The sequence below is a fragment of the Megascapheus bottae genome, chromosome 2 (genome assembly GCF_031878675.1).
Source record: "Megascapheus bottae isolate mThoBot1 chromosome 2, mThoBot2.hap1, whole genome shotgun sequence".
NCBI classification, from domain to species: Eukaryota; Metazoa; Chordata; class Mammalia; order Rodentia; family Geomyidae; genus Megascapheus; species Megascapheus bottae.
Window position 1 is genome coordinate 23,066,798 of NC_143510.1, and position 19,244 is coordinate 23,086,041.

Consider the following 19,244-nt stretch of genomic DNA (forward strand, 5'->3'; position numbering starts at 1 on the left):
TAGGGAGGGGGAGAACCTGGAGGGGGGCTTCAGAGCGGAGACGCCAGGTTCCAGAGGAAGAAAGAACTGGCTTTAAGGCAATGAATGGGGCCGGCAGAGTGGGAGAGGGAAAGACAAGGGGAAGAAATGCACCCCAAATGTGGAGACGGGGATTGAGCTCTTGTAGTGGCTTCTGGAGCCTGTGAGAAGCTTTCCCTTCGTGCCCGGGTCCTTTATCCTCCACGTCTGGGTGCAGTGTCTAAGCACTGTCCCACCCTCTCATGTGAGCAGTTAACCCTAGCCACCTCAGACAACAGACCACAGCAGATGAGGAGGCTGCAAGAGGCTCCTGCGAATGGACTATGGGGTCCCAGTCTACAAATCCACAAGCCCTTTGACCTCTCTCTCTCTCTCTCTCTCTCTCTCTCTCTCTCTCTCTCTCTCTCTCTCTCTCTCTCTCTCTCTCTCTCTCTCTGTCACACACACACACACACACACACACACTCACACACTCACACTCACACACAAAGCTTTCTCCCTGTCCTCCTTGTTCTAGGACTTACAGGTGTGTTGTTCTGTAACTGTTGTGTACAGAGATCATCTCAGGCTCTTGTGGAAGTTCTCATTCTGATCCCAGAGTTCTGGGGATGGCTGGGGATGCCTGAGATTTTGGATTTTTCCCGCGCACAGTTTCTGATTCATGGTCCACATTTTGGTAAAATAGGAAAGAGCAAACCTACTTTCTGATCTTAGCTGCCCTTGTAAATATATCCGGAATAATCAGTCGCTGTTTTCTTGTGGGGATTTAGGACTCTGTGGAGGCCAAGTGGTTTATGAACTTGAATATAGTATCAAGGATAAAATACTCTATATGCTACATTTATTGCTAATAACTACTTCTTGTAATTTCATTGTGAATTCCAATACCGGTGAATGAGTAGAGATACTGGTAATTTGCCACTCTATATGTTCCTAAGAGTCTATATCTTACAAAAGCAATGCTACCCCCTCCCACAAATACTAAGCAGTAGTCAATTCCTCCTCAGAGGAAGTTGCTGGATGTCTTAATGTAGCTCAATTGTGTATTGAGCATTCAAATTACTTAAAAGCTAATAAAGAGCCCAGTGGTAGTCATATGTGTAATACTACCTATCTAGAAGGCTGAGATCTGAGGATCACAGTTCAAATCCAATTTGGGAAGGAAAGTCAATGAGAGGCTTCTTTCCAATTAACCACTAAAAAGCCAGAAGTGGAACTATGGCTCAAGTGTATAGTGTCAGCCTTGAAAGGATAAAGCTAAAGAACAGCCCCTAGTCTTGACTTCAAGCCCCAATACTAGCAGGCTCATGTGAGTGTACACACACACACACACACACACACACACACACACACTTAATAGAGAAATAAGAGCAACTGGTAAGAAGAAAAAAGAAATAAAGAGAAAAATACAACAAATACATCAAAAGTTGCACAGTCTGACTGTTGACACAGTCTGACTGTTAAACATAGCTGTACATCCATTTCATTGCTTTACCTGCATGCAACCATTCATCCCTGCACATGGATTAGAAAGGAATCCAAGAATTCACCACAATAAAGGACTTTTCTGGGAAAAACAAAAAACAAAATTGGGTCCTGGCCATGCTTTGGAAGAAAATATTGACAAGATACCAGTGGCCCGTGTTTGATCTATAGCTTGGAAAAATTATATTAAGCAAAGTTAGCTAGATTCAAAGAAATATAGGGTGCAGGTTTTCTCTCATTTTTGGTAACTGGACTGTACCTAATCCACAAATATATACATGAATGATTATATATATGTATATGTATTTATATATATGCATACATATACTGGAAAATGATAAATTAGTACATTCACACAGTAAGGCCCAAGAAGGATATTCATAACAACAGATCACAAAGGTTCAATGATGTGTATATGATCACATAAAATAATACTTTGCAAAGTAAATTCCAAGAAAAGAAAATATTATTGTTTATTTAGTGGCTGTTTTGCTGTTTTTGTTTTCTTTTCCTTTCGTCTTGTTTGTTAGTTCATATTTGGTAGGGTAAGGGAGGGGCCACAGAAAAGGTGCACAAATACAACAGTGGTACACACTAAATGCTATGTGGAAAATGAACCATACATCTTATGGGTGGGGGTGGGAAGGGAAAACTGGGAGAGAGTAAGGGAAGGGGATACATGATTCAGAAAGAATTGTACTCATTACTTGACTTGTGTAACTATAACCTTTCCATATATCCCTCTACAAAAACTGTAAAATATTTATTAAAATAGGGCTGTGATGCAGCTCAGTGCCAAAGTGCTCACCTAGCAAATGCAACGTCCAGTGTTCAATCCCTAGTACCAAATAAAAAAAGGCAAAAGAAATAAAATGAAATTAATATTAGGACAGTATATATCAAATGAGGCTATGGTTAATAGCCTGAGTTGTGATTCTCAGCACCGACAACTATCCAGAAAGTACCAGAAGATAGACGTGACAGGCTAGTTGGATGACCTAAAAATGTACATTGTAGAGTAGTATAATTATTTAGGAAGCAGTGAAACCCCAGGTAAATGCTTGGAAAGACAGGAACAATGGTCTCAATTGTGGGAAGAAACATTGTTGCGATGTTACCAACAGTATATAGCAATTCCTTAGAAGAGAGAAATTTGTTCAAGGTAGCTATATATTTTTGTGTATAAATAACTAGGGGAAAAATGGCAATGTCCTTAAGAATTGAGATGTCAGGGAAGAGACTTACAGTGGGTGAGGTTTGTGTTTTTATTTTTTTAATGTTTATTTGGGAAAGACACACAGAGATTCATGGGAAATGGTTAGGTAGAAGTGTTTATTTAATTGAAAGCATAAACCTTGCTTGAGGAAATAGATTCTGGGCAAGAGTTTATGTTAGTACATGTATTTAGGAGCGTTCAGCAAGAATATGGAATTCAATTTTGAGGAGAATGAGAGGCTAGTGAGATAGGATTATGAAACCCTAAAGTGTGTAGGACAAAGCACAGAGCTGTCTGACTTTCCTATTTCCAGTATACACTTACATAGTTGTAAGGATTAAGCAAAGCAATCAACTGGCTTCTCTTTCATATTAGTTTTACATTATGGCCTGAGAAGTCAGAGACCATATGTTGCCATATTAACCTCATTCCTAATGAGGTGTTAAGAAGGAAATAGATAGCAAAAATATTAATAATATTTACACAATTAATAAATTAGTATTAGACACAAAGAAGAGACAGCAAAGCACAATCAGAAACCATGGACAAATAGCTAAATATTATTCCTACATCATGGAAACCAATTTGGGAAAAGATTTGTTACAGAATTGGCTGCTGTTGACAGCTAAGCACAGAAATATAGACACATTAAAGGGATACACTGAGGAAAGTTTTGATTTGGTTTTGGAAGAAGAGCTAGCTTAAGAGTTAGTTAAGGTAGTTAATATAGTTGCACTGGAGGGGTACTAATACCTGCCCAAAACAGGGAAAGAAAAGAAATTTTCTCATTTTCAGGGAAATGGATGGATCTAGAAAAACAACAACAAAGACATACTACTTTAAATAAGCCAGGCCTTAGAATAAAGACCACAAAGATTTTTTTCTAAATATTTTAGATCCAAAATACAACTTCACAGGGAGGTAAGTGTATACATAAGGCAAAGCTGACTAAAGTATAATATATTCAGAAGTCAAACTTCATGGAGTCAATTCTTTGATCTAATTCTTTAACTAATCAACAGTTTAGCAAAAGTGAGTGGAATTTGGAATTTGAGGCCATGTGGGAGAGAGGTAGATGATTGGAAAAGGGAATGGTGGATGAATGTACATGTGTGAAAGAAAAGAGGGAAACTTGAGGTGTAATGGAGAGGGGAAGGCAGGTAGGAATGGAAAAACGACGGAAGAGATAACTCTCAAGATACACTGTACACAATAGTGCACATGTTAAACTGAACAGCTGGAATTTTTAAATTAAACAATTTGAACAAAAGATCTGATGGCAAAGAAATTCAAGTAAGAAAAAAATCAATCATTCTTTTAAAGAAATGTAACCAAAAGAACTTAAGAGGAGAAGGGGGACAAGGTTAGGACTACTTAAGGTTTTTAAAAATATTTTTTGTTTGTTCTTCTTTGTTCTTTTGCTGTTGTTGTTTTGTTGCATTTTGTTCATCCTAGGGCTTGAATCCAGGGCCTAGATGCTGTCCCTGAGCCTCTTTTGGCTCTAAGCTTGCATTCTACCACTTGAGCCACAGCCCCACTTCTGGCTTTTTCTGAGTATTGTGTTGCAGTAACAGTCTCATGGACTTTTCTGCTCTGGCTGACATTGAACCATGATCCTCAGATCTCAGCTTCCTGAGTAGCTAGGAGATTACAAGCATGAGCCACTTGGTTTCAAAAGATTTTTAATTTATTGTTTATTTACATGGCTTTCTTTAGAAACAAATGAAAACCAAAAGTTTCAGCAAGTTAGAAATATGAACAAATTCTAACATCCTTCTTACAAACATCTCTGACCACATCACTTAAGATTAAACCATGCTGTGCTCATCCATGAATAAGCTGTTTTAAAACAGTTTTTCAGAATAAATATTTAACACAGTGTCCCTTCCATTATTTTTTGGATGTGGAATATCACAAACCAGATTTTACCAGAATTAAGACATCAGGAAAAAGTCTCCAGGAAGAAATTATCAGATCTTCAGAAAAGGAGCAATGATGTTTTTCCATGATAAAAATAAAAATCCAAGAAGCTGTTTCCCATTATTAGAATCTTAGTAGCAGCTAATACAAACACACATAAAACTACAGTAAAAAAAATTTAAAAGCTTCCAAATATTTACATCTTGGATATTGAAGGGAGACTACAGCTAATATAAAATGCTTTCGAGTGCATGCTAAATAAGAAAGATCAATGTAACAGCCAAATACAGAATGTATTTCTTCTCTCCAGAGATGCTGGATCCTTCCTGATCAATGCACAGGAAGTTGAAAGGAAGGAAATGAACTGAGAAGGCAGAATATGGAGCAAGCAAATACAGGGAAGCAAAATCTCCAATTGTTGGACCTCAGTCCAAGAGTTTCTCACAATGTAATTCTAGGATAAGATCTGAGGATTTGCATTTCTAATAAATTCCCAGTTGTTTTCACTAGTGGTTAAAGGATTGCAATCTCACAACCACTAGTCTAGGAAATCCCACCATTATCATCACCTTTAATGGCATACTGTGTTCATTCCATAATCATCTATGGAATCCAGTTTCTACCATGTCAAACTCTTTCTTAAGAGCTGCAGTTAGTAACATCAAACATCACTTAAACACTCTCTCAACACATTACCTGTGTCTCTCAGCATACAATGCTCCCTTCCTGTTGTGTTGTAACTGGTTTTCCCAAAGTACCCTTGAGTTGAGTTTCTGTGTAAGTGACTGGTTGAGGAAATTCTCCTCAGAAAATCAACAGAGAAGCTAAAGAGAAATGGAAGAAGGGAGAAGAAAGAAATCAAACCAAGCAAGCATGCCATAGTGTCCCACAGAGATGGCTTCAGTGTCACTCTATAGAGGAAGATTGGGCAGGATGCTGGACTTGCCTATTTCCTGACCATCAGTTATTATTGATTAAGATAGTCATTAACAACTTTTTACAAAAATAAAATCACTGAGGATAGTTGCTATTTGGTACTTTGACTTCTCTGCATAGCTGGACAAAGTGACTCAAGTGCTCCAAAATCAAGTGTTTGGAAATGAACCATAGATACGGCTATTAGAAGTAATTACATTATTTGAGGGAAAAAATAAGATTTGAGATCATATCCATGGAAAGGCAGTTGTATGTCAACTACTTGATGCTGAGCCTGAGCTCTTCAGCTCAAGGCTAGCATTCTACCACTTAAGCCACAGTGCCACTTCTGCTTTTCTAGTGGTAAATTGGAAATAAGAGTCTCACTGACTTTCGTGCGCAGGCTGGCTTTGAATTGCAATCCTCAGATCTTAGCCTAGGATTATAGGCATGAGCCCTTGTGCCTGGCTTTATGATGACTTTTATCTGTGGCTGTATGTTAGTTGCCTAGATAGATTTTATTCGAAGATATGTATTTTTTAGGTCAATTCTTATTAAATTGCTACTATTTAAACATTTCTGATAAAGTTGGCTGTGACACAGAACTCCACACAGTTTTCAAGTTGTTAACTAACCATCATGCAGCACTGCCCTAGACAGATAATCACATCATCTGCAGACTTCTATCCTCCATTCTACCAGAGCCACATTCCCCTCCCCACAAAACTGTTCAAGTTGCTGAAGGCCATTGAATAGCAGTGTTATGAGTTCAGTCTACATTTACTACAATTCAACCAATGCTGTCTGACTTATTAATGTTATGCATTTTATTTTAAAAATAGCATAAACTAATGAAATGTAACATAAAAATGTCAGGCCTATAAAAATTAAACAATGTTTTTCAAATTTTCAAAATATAAGTTGTTTACAAACACACAAAAGCCCCACTCTTGAATCAAATACACTTGAAACAGCAGTGAATGACCAGAAAAATATCAAAACAATCTGAAGGATAATATGTGAAGGTAATAGACATTAACAGCAGGGAAGATCATGAATATTTGTTACAACAGGGGATCAATTGGTGTTTATGAATTTACTAGATCTAGAATTCAAGATGAGAAAATGACAAGAGGAAATGTCATCCAGGACTGTGAAGTGTCTTGTCCTTAACTGATAGGTCATGAGGAGACCCGGAACAATGATTCTTCTTCAAATACTGAAGGATTTTCATAATTAAGATGATTCATCCTTTCAATTAGCTTCATACTATATGGCCTTATGTATCAAGGTTTTGCTCTATTGCGAATCTCTGCTAGTAGAGCCTAAGGTTTCTACTGATTATGACAAATGAGGGAAACCATTGAGCCTAAGTTCCTTTGAGTCTGGCTTACTTCACTTAATATGATTTTTTTCTAAGTCTCGGGAAAACCAAGATGGGGGGGTGGGGGGGACGGTAATGGGGACCAAGACATGTGAAAGGGTATCAATGTATGTGAATTAATGCACCTTCTATCTGGCAAATATCATGTAACCCTTTTATTAATTACAATAAAAATATTAAAAAAGAAGATGATTCGTATTAATAATTTTTAAGTTATTTAGTGAAAAGAAAAATGTTTCCTGCTCTGTAAGTCATCTGCTGTACCTCTTAAGGACATGGCAAAACTACTTTTCTCAGGAGCCTAGCTTCAAGAAGAGGACTTATAATTAGCTCTGGCCAATAAAATTGTGGTCAATGAAATGATGGCTGAAAATTATATCTTCAAATATTGGCCTGAAAATCCCCCCAAATCTTCTGTGGATTATTTCCCGCCCTCTTTTTCCACCCTTCCACTCCCAACATTTGTAAATTTGAGGCAGAGCATCAATGAAGAATTCCAAAGTCCCCGAATCTAACAGAGCCTCCAAATGTTAGGCATCCTGTTGTAATGAACACTCTCATATATTAAGCTGGAAAGACTCTCCTTACAACAGTATTTGGCATCCATGTGTGTGGAAAGATAAGGCCAGGAAGGGTGTTAGGTCCTCAGGCCTATAATCCTAGCCCCTCAATGGAAAGAGATCTGAATATCATGATTGGAAGCCAGCCCAGGCAGAAAAGTCCATGAGAATTGTTTTGCAAACAACCAAAATGCCAGAGGTGGAGCAGTGGCTCAAATAGTAGAGTCCTAACTTTAAGTGAAAAAGCTCAAAGAGAGTGCTCTGGCCCTGAGTTCAAGCTTCAGGACAAGGAAAGAAGGGAAAGGGAGGGGCGGGGAAGGAAGGGAAAGGGAGGGAAGGGAGAGGAGAAGAGAAAGAAAGAAAGAAAGAAAGAAAGAAAGAAAGAAAGAAAGAAAGAAAGAAAGAAAGAAAGAAAGAAAGAAGAAGAAGAAGAAAGGAAGGAAGGAAGGAAGGAAGGAAGGAAGGAAGGAAGGAAGGAAGGAAGGAAAGAGAGAGAGAGGGAGAGAGAGAGAGAAAGAAAGAGAGAAAGAAAGAAAGAAAGAGAAAGAAAGAAAAGTAGGTTCAGACGTAATGGTATAAAGTAATGGAAGAAAGACATGGAATTAGATGAAGCGAGGCAAAAAAATTGTGAAGCAAATGGATATTGGCTTTTCAGTGCAAATATCTCTCTCCATATGAATTTTATGAAAATTTTCCCTTTCTTAAATTTTAATGTCTCTTTTGGTGTACTCTATCCTAAACATTTAAAAATATTTGTGTTGCTCTGCTGGAAAAGGAATTCATTTATTTACCACATGCTAACTTATAAAAAAGTCAATTGCAATATAGTAGTACTTTCTCATGGCCATTTGCATTTTTAAAGGCAAATAGAAAAGCTACCTAAAGAATGAGCCACTAATGACTGAATTTCAATATCATAAAGAGAAAAAATATCAATATACAAATTACACCATATAGGCAATAGCCCATTTCAATTAGTCTCAACCCTGAACAGAAATTTAAATTTACAATTTTATATTTTTTTCTGAACGCACAAACCTAAGAAAGGCAATTGCTCTACTTAAATCTCTTCCTATACATGCTTCTCAATTCATACTATTTATAGACTACTAATTTTAAAAAAGAATTCAGAAGTTTTTATTGCACTTATTGCTATGTTCCATGACTTCTAAATTGTCAAAAATAGAGAAAAATAATTAGGGAAAAGATTGCATAAAATGTAATTGTGCAAATAAACAATATAATGAACTCAGGATAGCTTTATTTATATTCAGAAACATTTGAATCAATGTTCATTTTCTCTAGTTTAGATTACAAGCAATTCCATGGCAAGAACTATACTTTTACTTTCTTTTGTGGATGTTGTATAAGACTGTTGGGATTAATTTTACATTTTGAAATGGGGGTGGTAAACTCTGTATATTTGGTGCGCTGAAAAATTATACTTGGAAATTAGCAAGTATAAAAACAAGAAAATAGCATAGTAGCTCACCTACTTCCTAAACTTCAAAAGCTTCCTTGTGGGTCCTCACTTCCACTAACAGATGGCCAGACTCCAGATTTAAAGCCAAAGTAAACTCAGTCTTCTATAATGTCAGGGTACCCAAGTCAATTTTTCTCCCTGTTTCATAAGCCTCCCGAAATAGTATTCACGTCTAGGGAACATATTGATCTTTCCATGGTACTCAGAGGAAGAAGTAACTAGTCAAGGATGCTGACCATTCTTTCCTTAAGTCACTGAAGCATGTTATCTTCCTCTGGTGGACTTAGTCCCATGATAGGTGCCCAGCTAGGACTTCAATCTCCATCACATAGATTGGCCACTTTTGTGCAGATTTAGACAGAGGAGCCAGAATCCGAAGCATCTCCTACTAGATGAAAAACTGTACTTAAAAAAGTTCTTAGAGAGAATTCTCAAACAGTTGTGTCTCAAGCTGACTGAGGCAGTCTGTGACGACAAACTATTACTAAGACAATAAAACTAATTTTACCTCACTAATTTTCCTGAAAAGGAAAGGCAGGATAAAGGGAGCAAAGGGTAATTACAAATATTTTTTCTGATATATTGTACATTAAATTAGGAGTTAAAGTTCTTAGATCTTATTTTGCTATTTATCTGATCCAATTTTGTTTTTATCAGATTTAATTCTAATTATTTGCTCTAATTTGTCATTTTAAGGATCTGTTACTTAATCAATTGGAGGGAACATTTTCTGTAAATTAATTGGGATGATATTTTTCTCCATTACTTCACATTATCTTGAGTCTTGATTGAAACTGTTCTAATAACTAATAACTAAATATTAATTATCTTGAAAATATATAGTCTAATAGTGGGCAGAGGTGTTTTAGAAATCATTTCATTAATAATGAACAAATACTTTGGGAGATCAATTCAAATCAAATGAACTTAATTTTGTCTATATTAATGGAGGGAAGTCATAAAGGCAACACAAAAGGAAATCAGATTAACAGCCATTGAAAATACAACTTCCTCCTCCATTTAACTACATTAGCTTCATTGGAGAATTCAAAACACAAGTCCTAAACCCCCTTTCCAGATCTACAGAATCAGTAAAAAAAAATTTAGGGTGGGGACCCAGGAATTAGTGTTCTAAAAAATGCATAAATAATTCTGAAACATGCTAAAGTCTAGGCTTCACAGGGTTTGAATGTGCAAATAGTTATTTTCTCTGCTATGGAAATGATGAAGACAATGGGTTGCATGCACTAGTTCAGCCTTATCACATTCTCAGCTCTTCATTCTTCCACTTCTGAGCCAATTTTGCTCACACTTTTACTTTCTAACTTGCCATGTCAAGGTGGCCGTGGGGTTACTGCGATCCCAGCTGACTATGTTCTCAGTGAAAACAAGAAGGAGTGAAATAAAAGAAAATGGACAAGGCCATTTGGATCTAGGAAACTAAATATTGTCCATAGAAGGCTCCACTCTAAATTCTTCATAGATGTCATTGGCCATGCCTAAGTCCCGTGACTATCGTGTGAGTGATCACATTTGTCAGATTTCTCGTTTACTATTGGGTAAGATAGAACAAGAGTTGAGGATGGATATTTGGTTAGCTAGACAACAGTGGTCTCAACCAAATGGAGGATCATAGCATTATCCCAACAATTTAGAGAATCAATTTGGGGAATGAGAAAACATATGGAAAATAAATGTATCTGTCTTTAAATTCTGTATTTGAAAGGCTCCCATGTGGAAAAAGCTCAGATGTTATATGAAGCGTCCTAGAGCAGAAATAACATGACAGATGTGTTGACTCAACAGAAAAGAATTTTCCAATGATTAAACCTACTCAAAAGAGAATAGGATGATTGTGGAGTAGTGAGCCCCTCCTCACTTTAACCACTTCTCAAATACAGAGTGATGAGGATTCCCTTCCAATTAGTGTACTGTGTGCTTTAATTGACTGAAAGGAAGTACATTACACATAACAGTTACTGACAGTGTGTGTTTACTCTTTGCCTGACACTGTATAAAAAATATTTCATATGAGTTATCACATTTTCTACTAATGAATGAGGTAAACACTATCCTTATTCCCATTTGAAGAAGCAGACAGAGAATGAATGTGCTTTGCTCAAAAACATGGTACTGAATTATGAACCCAGGAAAATTTGACTAAAAAGAATCAAACTCTTTGCTCTTGCAACCACTTCCTGAACTGAAAAGAACACTGTACCCTTAACTTGAGTTGAAACCTCTTTATACAACTACATAAAGATTATAAAAGAATGCCTGGCATGGTGGCTCATACCTGCAATCCTAACTACTCAAGAGGCTGAGATCTGAGAATCGAAGCCAACCTGGGCACTAAAGGGCATGTGATTTTTATCACCAATTAACCACTAGACAATGGGAAGTGGGGCTATGGCTCCAGTGGTACAGCGATAGCCTTGAGCTGAAGAGCTCAGGGGCAGCGCCCAGACCCAAAGTTCAAGCCCCATGACTCATAAAAAAAAATAAGATAATAAAAGAGAAATTTTAAAACCTTCAAATTAATTAAATATTATATTAAAGATTCCTAACTGATGAATTTAAAATACACAGGAGAAGGCCCAATGCCTAAAATTTATTTGCAGAATATTTCTGTATACCACAATATTAATTTAAAAAATGAAAAAATTAATAAAAAAGCTGCATGACATTGAAAACAGAAGAAATAGAATGTGAGTTACTTCTTTAGATATAAGTGCAGTTGTCTTACTTAATTCTGGTTAACCACAGCAATAAATTTAAATCTTCTACTATCTCATATAAAAGTTAATATCAGGTCTTCATTTTTGTTTCTACACATAGACAGTCACTTTTCTGGAATTCAATTCAAATAAATAGAACAAGACACCTACTTTTTAGTGTTTTTATCCTGAACAAATCATACCATTGGGTAATTGCCAATTACTTTTTTTTTTTTTGCCAGTCCTGGGCTTGAGCTCAGGGCCTGAGCACTGTCCTTGGACTTTCTCAAGGCTAGAGCTCTACCACTTGAGCCTCAGCACCACTTCCGGCTTTTTTCTGTGTATGTGGTACCAAGGAATCGAACCCAGGTCTATCATGCATGCTAGGCAAGCACTTTAACCACTAGGCCAAACTCCCAGCCCTGCCAATTACTTTTATCTGTGCACCTGTTATGGCAATATACCGACCCCTACATGTAGTTATTATATGCCCATAATGGCTGACACAAGATAGATACTGACAGGTTGTTGACTAAAGCATCAGTTCACGGATGTAAATAACAATAATATTTACTTAATAAGATGCAACTTTTTTCAAATAAAATGCTACACACTTTTTGTGACTATAAACTACTCTTCACGTCATTAATAACAATGAAACAAAATTAAATAAAGTTATTTTTTTATAGAACAGGGCTAGCCACTTATCAGTAATTGGGAGTAATGTATTTCCACACCAAGATTTGTCCTTTGGAGATCATGTAAGCAAAACATATAAGACAAGAATGCAGACATGGAATCCAAATGGAAGGCTAGGTCCAGTTTAAAGCAATATCACATTCACAAATCTTAAAGGAACCCTCTGGTGACAGATTTCATTAGTAAACAGTTGTACTAAGTTCACAATAAAAGACTAAAATTAAAGTAAATTCAGTAGAGAACAAAATGGCTAGGGGCAGAAGATGGGCTGGTGCCAAATATAAAACAGATAGACAAAATACCTCACAATAAGAAGTAATAGCAACAACATTTCAGACAATATTGCTTTATGGTTGTCATTGTTTACTGCAGCACAACCTAAGAAGCACAGTAACATTTCAGCCATGGGTAATAATACAATTTAGTGACATTGAATTCATTTATACTAATGCCAGTCATCGCTATCATTTGTGCCCAAACTCTCCCCAAATTTAGTACTATTTGTTGTTAGCAAGATCTCTCCTCTAGTACTCAGGTTGTGTGTACCCACTGAACCATTCAATTACAGTGTTTATGAAAATAAAGTTGCTGACATGAGAAAATTACTTTAGCACGAGGATATTTACACCAGTGCCTTACAGAAAGAATTATAGATGTCAAACTCATGTACTTAAAATAGGCACAATAAAAATTATGGGTAGTGTTATGTAGAAATGAATTCCATTCCACATGAGCTCATAAAAAAGTAAAGTTGTTAGATGGAAGAATAAAGTGTACTGGATTGGTGAGTTATTTCTTCAAGACGTTACTATATTGCATTTAATAAATTTGCCAGCTGATGGTGTAATTTAATAATCAATGATTATATGTCAAATAAAAATTAAATTTATCTTAGAATCCAAACAAGTGCCGAGTGTTCTCTAGTTTCTGTGTATAACACTAAGGTGATGATGAACTTCAAGAACACTCAGTGTCCTGAATCAACATTCAAGTTCGTAGCTCAGTAATTCCTGAAGACACATCTCTTTGATGTACAGCCATCAAGAAACAAGGTGTTTTAAGTAATTTTTATTCTACTATCACTTACTATCGGTTATGCAAACAAGACAGGCTTCAACTAGAGACTTCAGGCCCAGAAACAACTAGTAATATGCATAAAAATGAAAAAGATTGCAGGTGATGAATCCATCTCTCAAGCAACAGCAACAGAAGCAGCAGCAACAGCAACCTTGGAACTTTACAGCTTGAAGGGAATTTGGGGGCCCAATGTCTTCAATCAGAATTTCCAGAAACTTATTATCCACAAAGATCAAGCAAAATAAACTTTTACTTCCTTTTTCCCCCTTACAAATACACGTCCATGGTATGTACATATTCAATCTTACATTTTGATTCAACTATCTTTGTAAAATTATACATCATTCACTTTCTTTGTAGAAAATTGTATTATTTGAAGATAAAACAACCTATTTCTTACTTTCCTAAGAATGAGTTTTCCAATCATTCTTATTGATTTCCTTCTTCCACTGTTATTTTTACTATGAGGAACAACACACATAGTTTTACAGGTATCTGTTGACAATCTATGTAGCTGTATTCTTGGGGTGTGTACTTGGAGTGAAAAGACATGAGTATCATCAGATTTAAAAAACAATACAAGGTATTAGTATTCTCTCTGTACTCTCCCAGAATCTATAAGAGTTTCAATTTCTCAGTAACCTCACCTTTCTGGAGACCAGTTTTCCAGTCCAGTTAGTGTAAGTTGTATCATAGGGTGATTTAAATCTGCTTCTTCTTGCTTAGACATATTGAGTATCTCTTTTCAAAATGTATGGTGATTAGCCACTCACTTTATTTTCTTTTACAAAATGCACGTTCATGCAGTTTTGACTATTATGACATCTGAACATTTTTCATTTCTTTTTATTGATTTATAAGAATGTTCTTTTCAAAAGCTTCATTTGTTGTATGTGTTGAATATACCGCCTCCTAGATTAAAACTTGCATTTTGGGTTTTTACATTGCCTTTTGAGAAATGGACTGTTCCATCTTAATATAACCATGTTTATCGTCCCTTTATTTACAGTTAGTAATTTCTTTTTTTTCTTTGGGGCCAGTCCTGGGCTTGAACTCAGGGCCTGAGCACTGTCCTTGGACTTTCTCAAGGCTAGAGCTCTACTACTTGAGCCTCAGCATCACTTCTGGCTTTTTTCTGTGTATGTGATACAGAGGAATCAAACCCAGGTCTTCGTGCATGCTAGGCAAGCACTCTACCACTAGGTTAAACTCCCAGCTTATAGTTAATAATTTCTGTGTCCTGTTTTTAACATCCTCCCCAACACTAAGTAGTAAAGTGAATGATCCTTATTCCTCCAATTAATTTTAGTCCTTAATAAGTCTGGACAAATGCAACAGCTCACTTCTGTGAGCCCATTATTCTATATTCCTACAAATATCTTCCAAAATGTGGCCAGCTGCCAGCCTCACATCACAGCCCCACTGTGAAACCCTTCACATCCTAGTTAGATTTTCCTCTCAGTTCATTCCTTCCCTCCCTTGTTGATGTCTAAGGGAAAGGAGATGGCTGGATCTCAGCCACATTTCCCCAGGCCTTTACTGTTCTTTCAGGAGACAGATGAGATTCAGTAGGATCTATCGGATCATTGTATTTCATTCTAACAGCCTCAAATGGCTCATTTTCCACCAATAATGTTGGCCTCTGATGTGTATCCCCTCTCCACAGACTTTCCTGTTCCTTCAATCTAGGGACTCAGGATTTTCCAGCATGATGAACACTTGAGTGCCTTTACTGAGCCATGGTTGGCTCTCACCTGCTTCATCCTTAGGATGGGTAAATCCCACATTGAAATTCTCCTGACATATAGTTTTGAAATCTTTTTTCTCAATGAAGACCCCAAATGGCACAGTCTCCTTAATCCACATTCTAAATTCATCCCATTCCCTTAGCCTCATTCATAACTACCTGCTGCTCCCTCTTCAACTTTATAGTTTGCCTTTTCTTTTCTTTACTTTTCTTTCTTTTTTTGGGGGGGAGGCAGTTGTGGAACTTGAACTCTGGACCTGGGTGCTGTCCCTGAGCTCTTCAGCTCAAAGCCAATGTCCTATCCACTGCCATGGTGCTGCTTTGGGTTTTCTGGTGGCTAATTGGAGGTAAGAGTCTCATAAGCTTTAATGCCTGGGCTGGCTTTGAACCGCGATCCTCAGATCTCAGCCTCCTGAGTAGTTAGGATTACAGATGTGAGCCACTGCACCTGGCATCTTTGTTTTTTCTTACCCCTAAAGTTTGTGATAAAGGATACTCAACTTTATTTTCTATTCATCATTATTCAGCTTTTCTTCCGGGAAGATGACACTACAATGCCACCAGATTCCTTTACTCATCTTGTGAGAAAGCTCTGGTTACCTTCAAGGTGCAGTTCAGTTTATTATGAATCTGTCTTCACCACAGCCAGACAGAAATAATCGATTCTTGTTCCTACATATGCATGTATTACACAGGGAAGGGAGTGGATTCTGATAGTTAATAGCATTGATACCAGATTTTGCTTGGTTTCAATTCTGGTTCTATGGCTAAGAATGATAGAACCCTAGACATGTTAACTATAACTCCCTTCACCAGTCCCAGATTCTGAAAATTAAATATTTCATGGGATAATTGTTAACATCTAAGGAATGTTTAAAATATCCAATAAATTGCTAGTTGAGATTACAATTTCATGTCCTCTCATAGTTTGGATTTAAATTCCTCTGTACTTTCTATGAGTAGTTTGTGATCTCAGAGTATCCTAAGAATAAAGACTCTCTAGCCTGTCCTAGGTGGTTGTTTTATAGATGAGTGGATAAGCAGAAGATTCATTAATTCTGTAAGATCATCACTATCCAATAAGTCCTCAGAAACACCGTTTTCAAAGCATACACTTATTTCAAGAACTAAGGAAACAGTATTTTCCCCCTAAAATGTTACAGCAGAGAGTGAAAAGCTCATCAATAATCACAGTGCTGGTACAGGGGAAAGTTCAAGGCAGGCAAGTGATAGATTTGACAGTGACTACATTCCAAGAGCCATCAAGATAACCAATTCTAAACTTCCCCACCTAGACCAAGTCTGCTCAGTAGCACACTTCTCTCACAAGGCTATACTCTACCCATTTCCCTCAGAATGAAAGGATCAATGAACTGGAAATTCTCTGGCCCATGAAATTAGGGATGCTTATACCTACTTAACAAGAGCTTGCATCCTTAAAATAGGTGGCCTAGAAATCCCCAAAGCTTTGAAGAAACACTTAAGTCTAACTTAGCTTTCTACCACACAAATGGCATTGAGGGTTTAACAACATAGCAGATAGCAATGACCTAAGTTAAGCTTATACATGTAGGATTTGCTAGTTCTAAAAAGAATTTTGCCAGGGCTGAAAGATGAGAGTCTTTGTCCTTCGTTTAGCTACTTGAGAAGCCTTAGGATATCGTCTTCCTTCCTATATTCTGTATATCAAGTGCAGCGAGCATAAGACAAATCATCAATTTATCTTGCTATTAACACTAGAAACCAATGTTATGCTACTACAAATCTTGCTAAAAATTAAAGAAGTTAAATATGAAAAATGGCATTTATTTCTTCAAAGCTTTCGCATAGAATGTTTTTTGAGAATGGATGTTGATAAAATCCACTGCAATTAAAAAAGTAGAAAATGAAAAAGCCAAGCCAGCAGTAGGATTTATACCAATATTACTGACCAGCAAGTTTCCTAGCATCAGTAAACTTCAATGGAAAATTAATTTCATGCTTGTCTGCTCTGGTAAAACCCCTTACTGAGTTGTTATAAAACGAGAAAATTGAGATCGGCTGTGGGAATACCAAAAAGAGTTGATGCAGCTAAAAAGAATTGTCTTGTTTACATGTTTTATTGCTTCAAGATTCTCAACCTACCTACAACCTTCGATAAGTCCACTGCCTCTGCTGGGGTCAGAACACATATATATTTTGCCCTCAAAAGTTTTCACAGAAATTCCAGTCAGAAGTAACGCAGACTATGTAAGTCAGTGTTTGGATCACAATGGTAATAAACACAAGGTTAATAAGCTATTTAATAAGCAGTAAGCCATATTTCCATGTGAAACTTCTGTCAATCATAGGCATAGTTATATATGTTTCATAGTTATGTCTGGAGCTTATTCATCCCTTATCTAATATTGGTTCTTTGTTATAATTTATTGCATAATACTAAATCTTAATGCATTTATCTTACTTAGAGACTGGCAGAACTTGAAATTCTTGAATAGCATCCAAATGTATTGTTTTATTTACATTATGAAGCAATTTGCTTCAAGGAAAAATTTTAAAAACAAATTCACCTTTCAAATAATTTCATATTTTTGTTATTATGATTTTGAAAACAGCTTGAGCATGACATCTCACACCTTCTGCTCTTCTGAATCAGACTGAGAACAGATGGTGACTGACCTTTACCTCCAATTGGTTCTGCCTGCTTGAATATTATCTTATTTGTAAACAGTATTCGTCTTACTTTGAAATATATTTTAGATTCACATCAGTTGATTCAATGGCAAATCAGTAGTCAATAGAATCATTAAGATTCCAACACCTAACTGCTATAAATTCCTGTTTGGGAAATTACATTTTAGTAATTTAACAATCAAACCTCAGGTGTAGATAAAAGAAAATAAAAATATTGGAGAGGAAAGGAAAAACAGTGTCCTCCCAAAATGCTCTGCTACATTTACTAAATAAATAGACCCAATCATTCAGATATCAACATAACAAAATCAATATCACTGGTTCAGGTCACATAGAAAAATTTACCACTGAGAAGAAAATGTATTATCTTCATTTTAAAGCATGTAATTATCAGAAAAGGAAAGCATTTTATAAATGAAAATTCTTTGTGAAATATGCTTTTTCCTTAGCAATGAAGCATATTTTTATGAAGCTAGAATTTTTCTGTGTCATAGGAACTATTCCCAGAATCTTGAAGTGAATCAAGCATACCCACTGACACATAAAAATCTGGGATAAAAATAACTGTGATAATTGTATGGAATAAATACTCCATAGATTACACCTTATTTCTGGTGTTTGTCTTACTACATCTCATATATTAAGTGGTGTATTCTCATAGGTTGTAATCTAGAAAACAAACACAAATTCAAAGAATTTTAGCAATACATTACACATTTCAGAAAGTGCTCTTAGAAGTAAAATATGCAAAATTACTTAAAATTGTGCATTGACTATAAAGACTCAAATATCATATCACATATCCACAGAGAGATCAAAATAAGAGCATAACATTTAGAGACAATGATTTTCACAGAGTTGTGTGTTGTCTAACTTAAGTTTGTTGCTGGTTTATTTTTTTGTTTTGTTTTGTTTCATTGTTAGGTGTGGGGCTTGAATTCCAGGCCTGGGTGCTGTCCCTGAGCTCTGTTTTTTTGTTGTTTTTGTTTTTTTTTAATTCTTTTTTTTTATTGTATTTTATTGTCAGGGTTACAGTCACATTCATCAGTTAACATTAATACTCCTTCCCATGTGTTTCTCCCACTTTCCTTTCCCCCAGTCATCTTGTTTATCTCTTTCCCTTCCCGATTTCAAATAGTCATATATACAATATACCAAGTAACAAAGTCAGATATAATAACAACATGAGATAAAACATACGTGGAAATAAAAGAAAAATAATTTACATTCTTACCAAAGTAAAGCAGGACAATTTTTAAAGTAATTTTATGAAGTTATATCACAATAAAATAAGTTGCTCGTATATATTCAGTAAGTAAATGTGTTTATATATACCTAAGTAGTTACCAT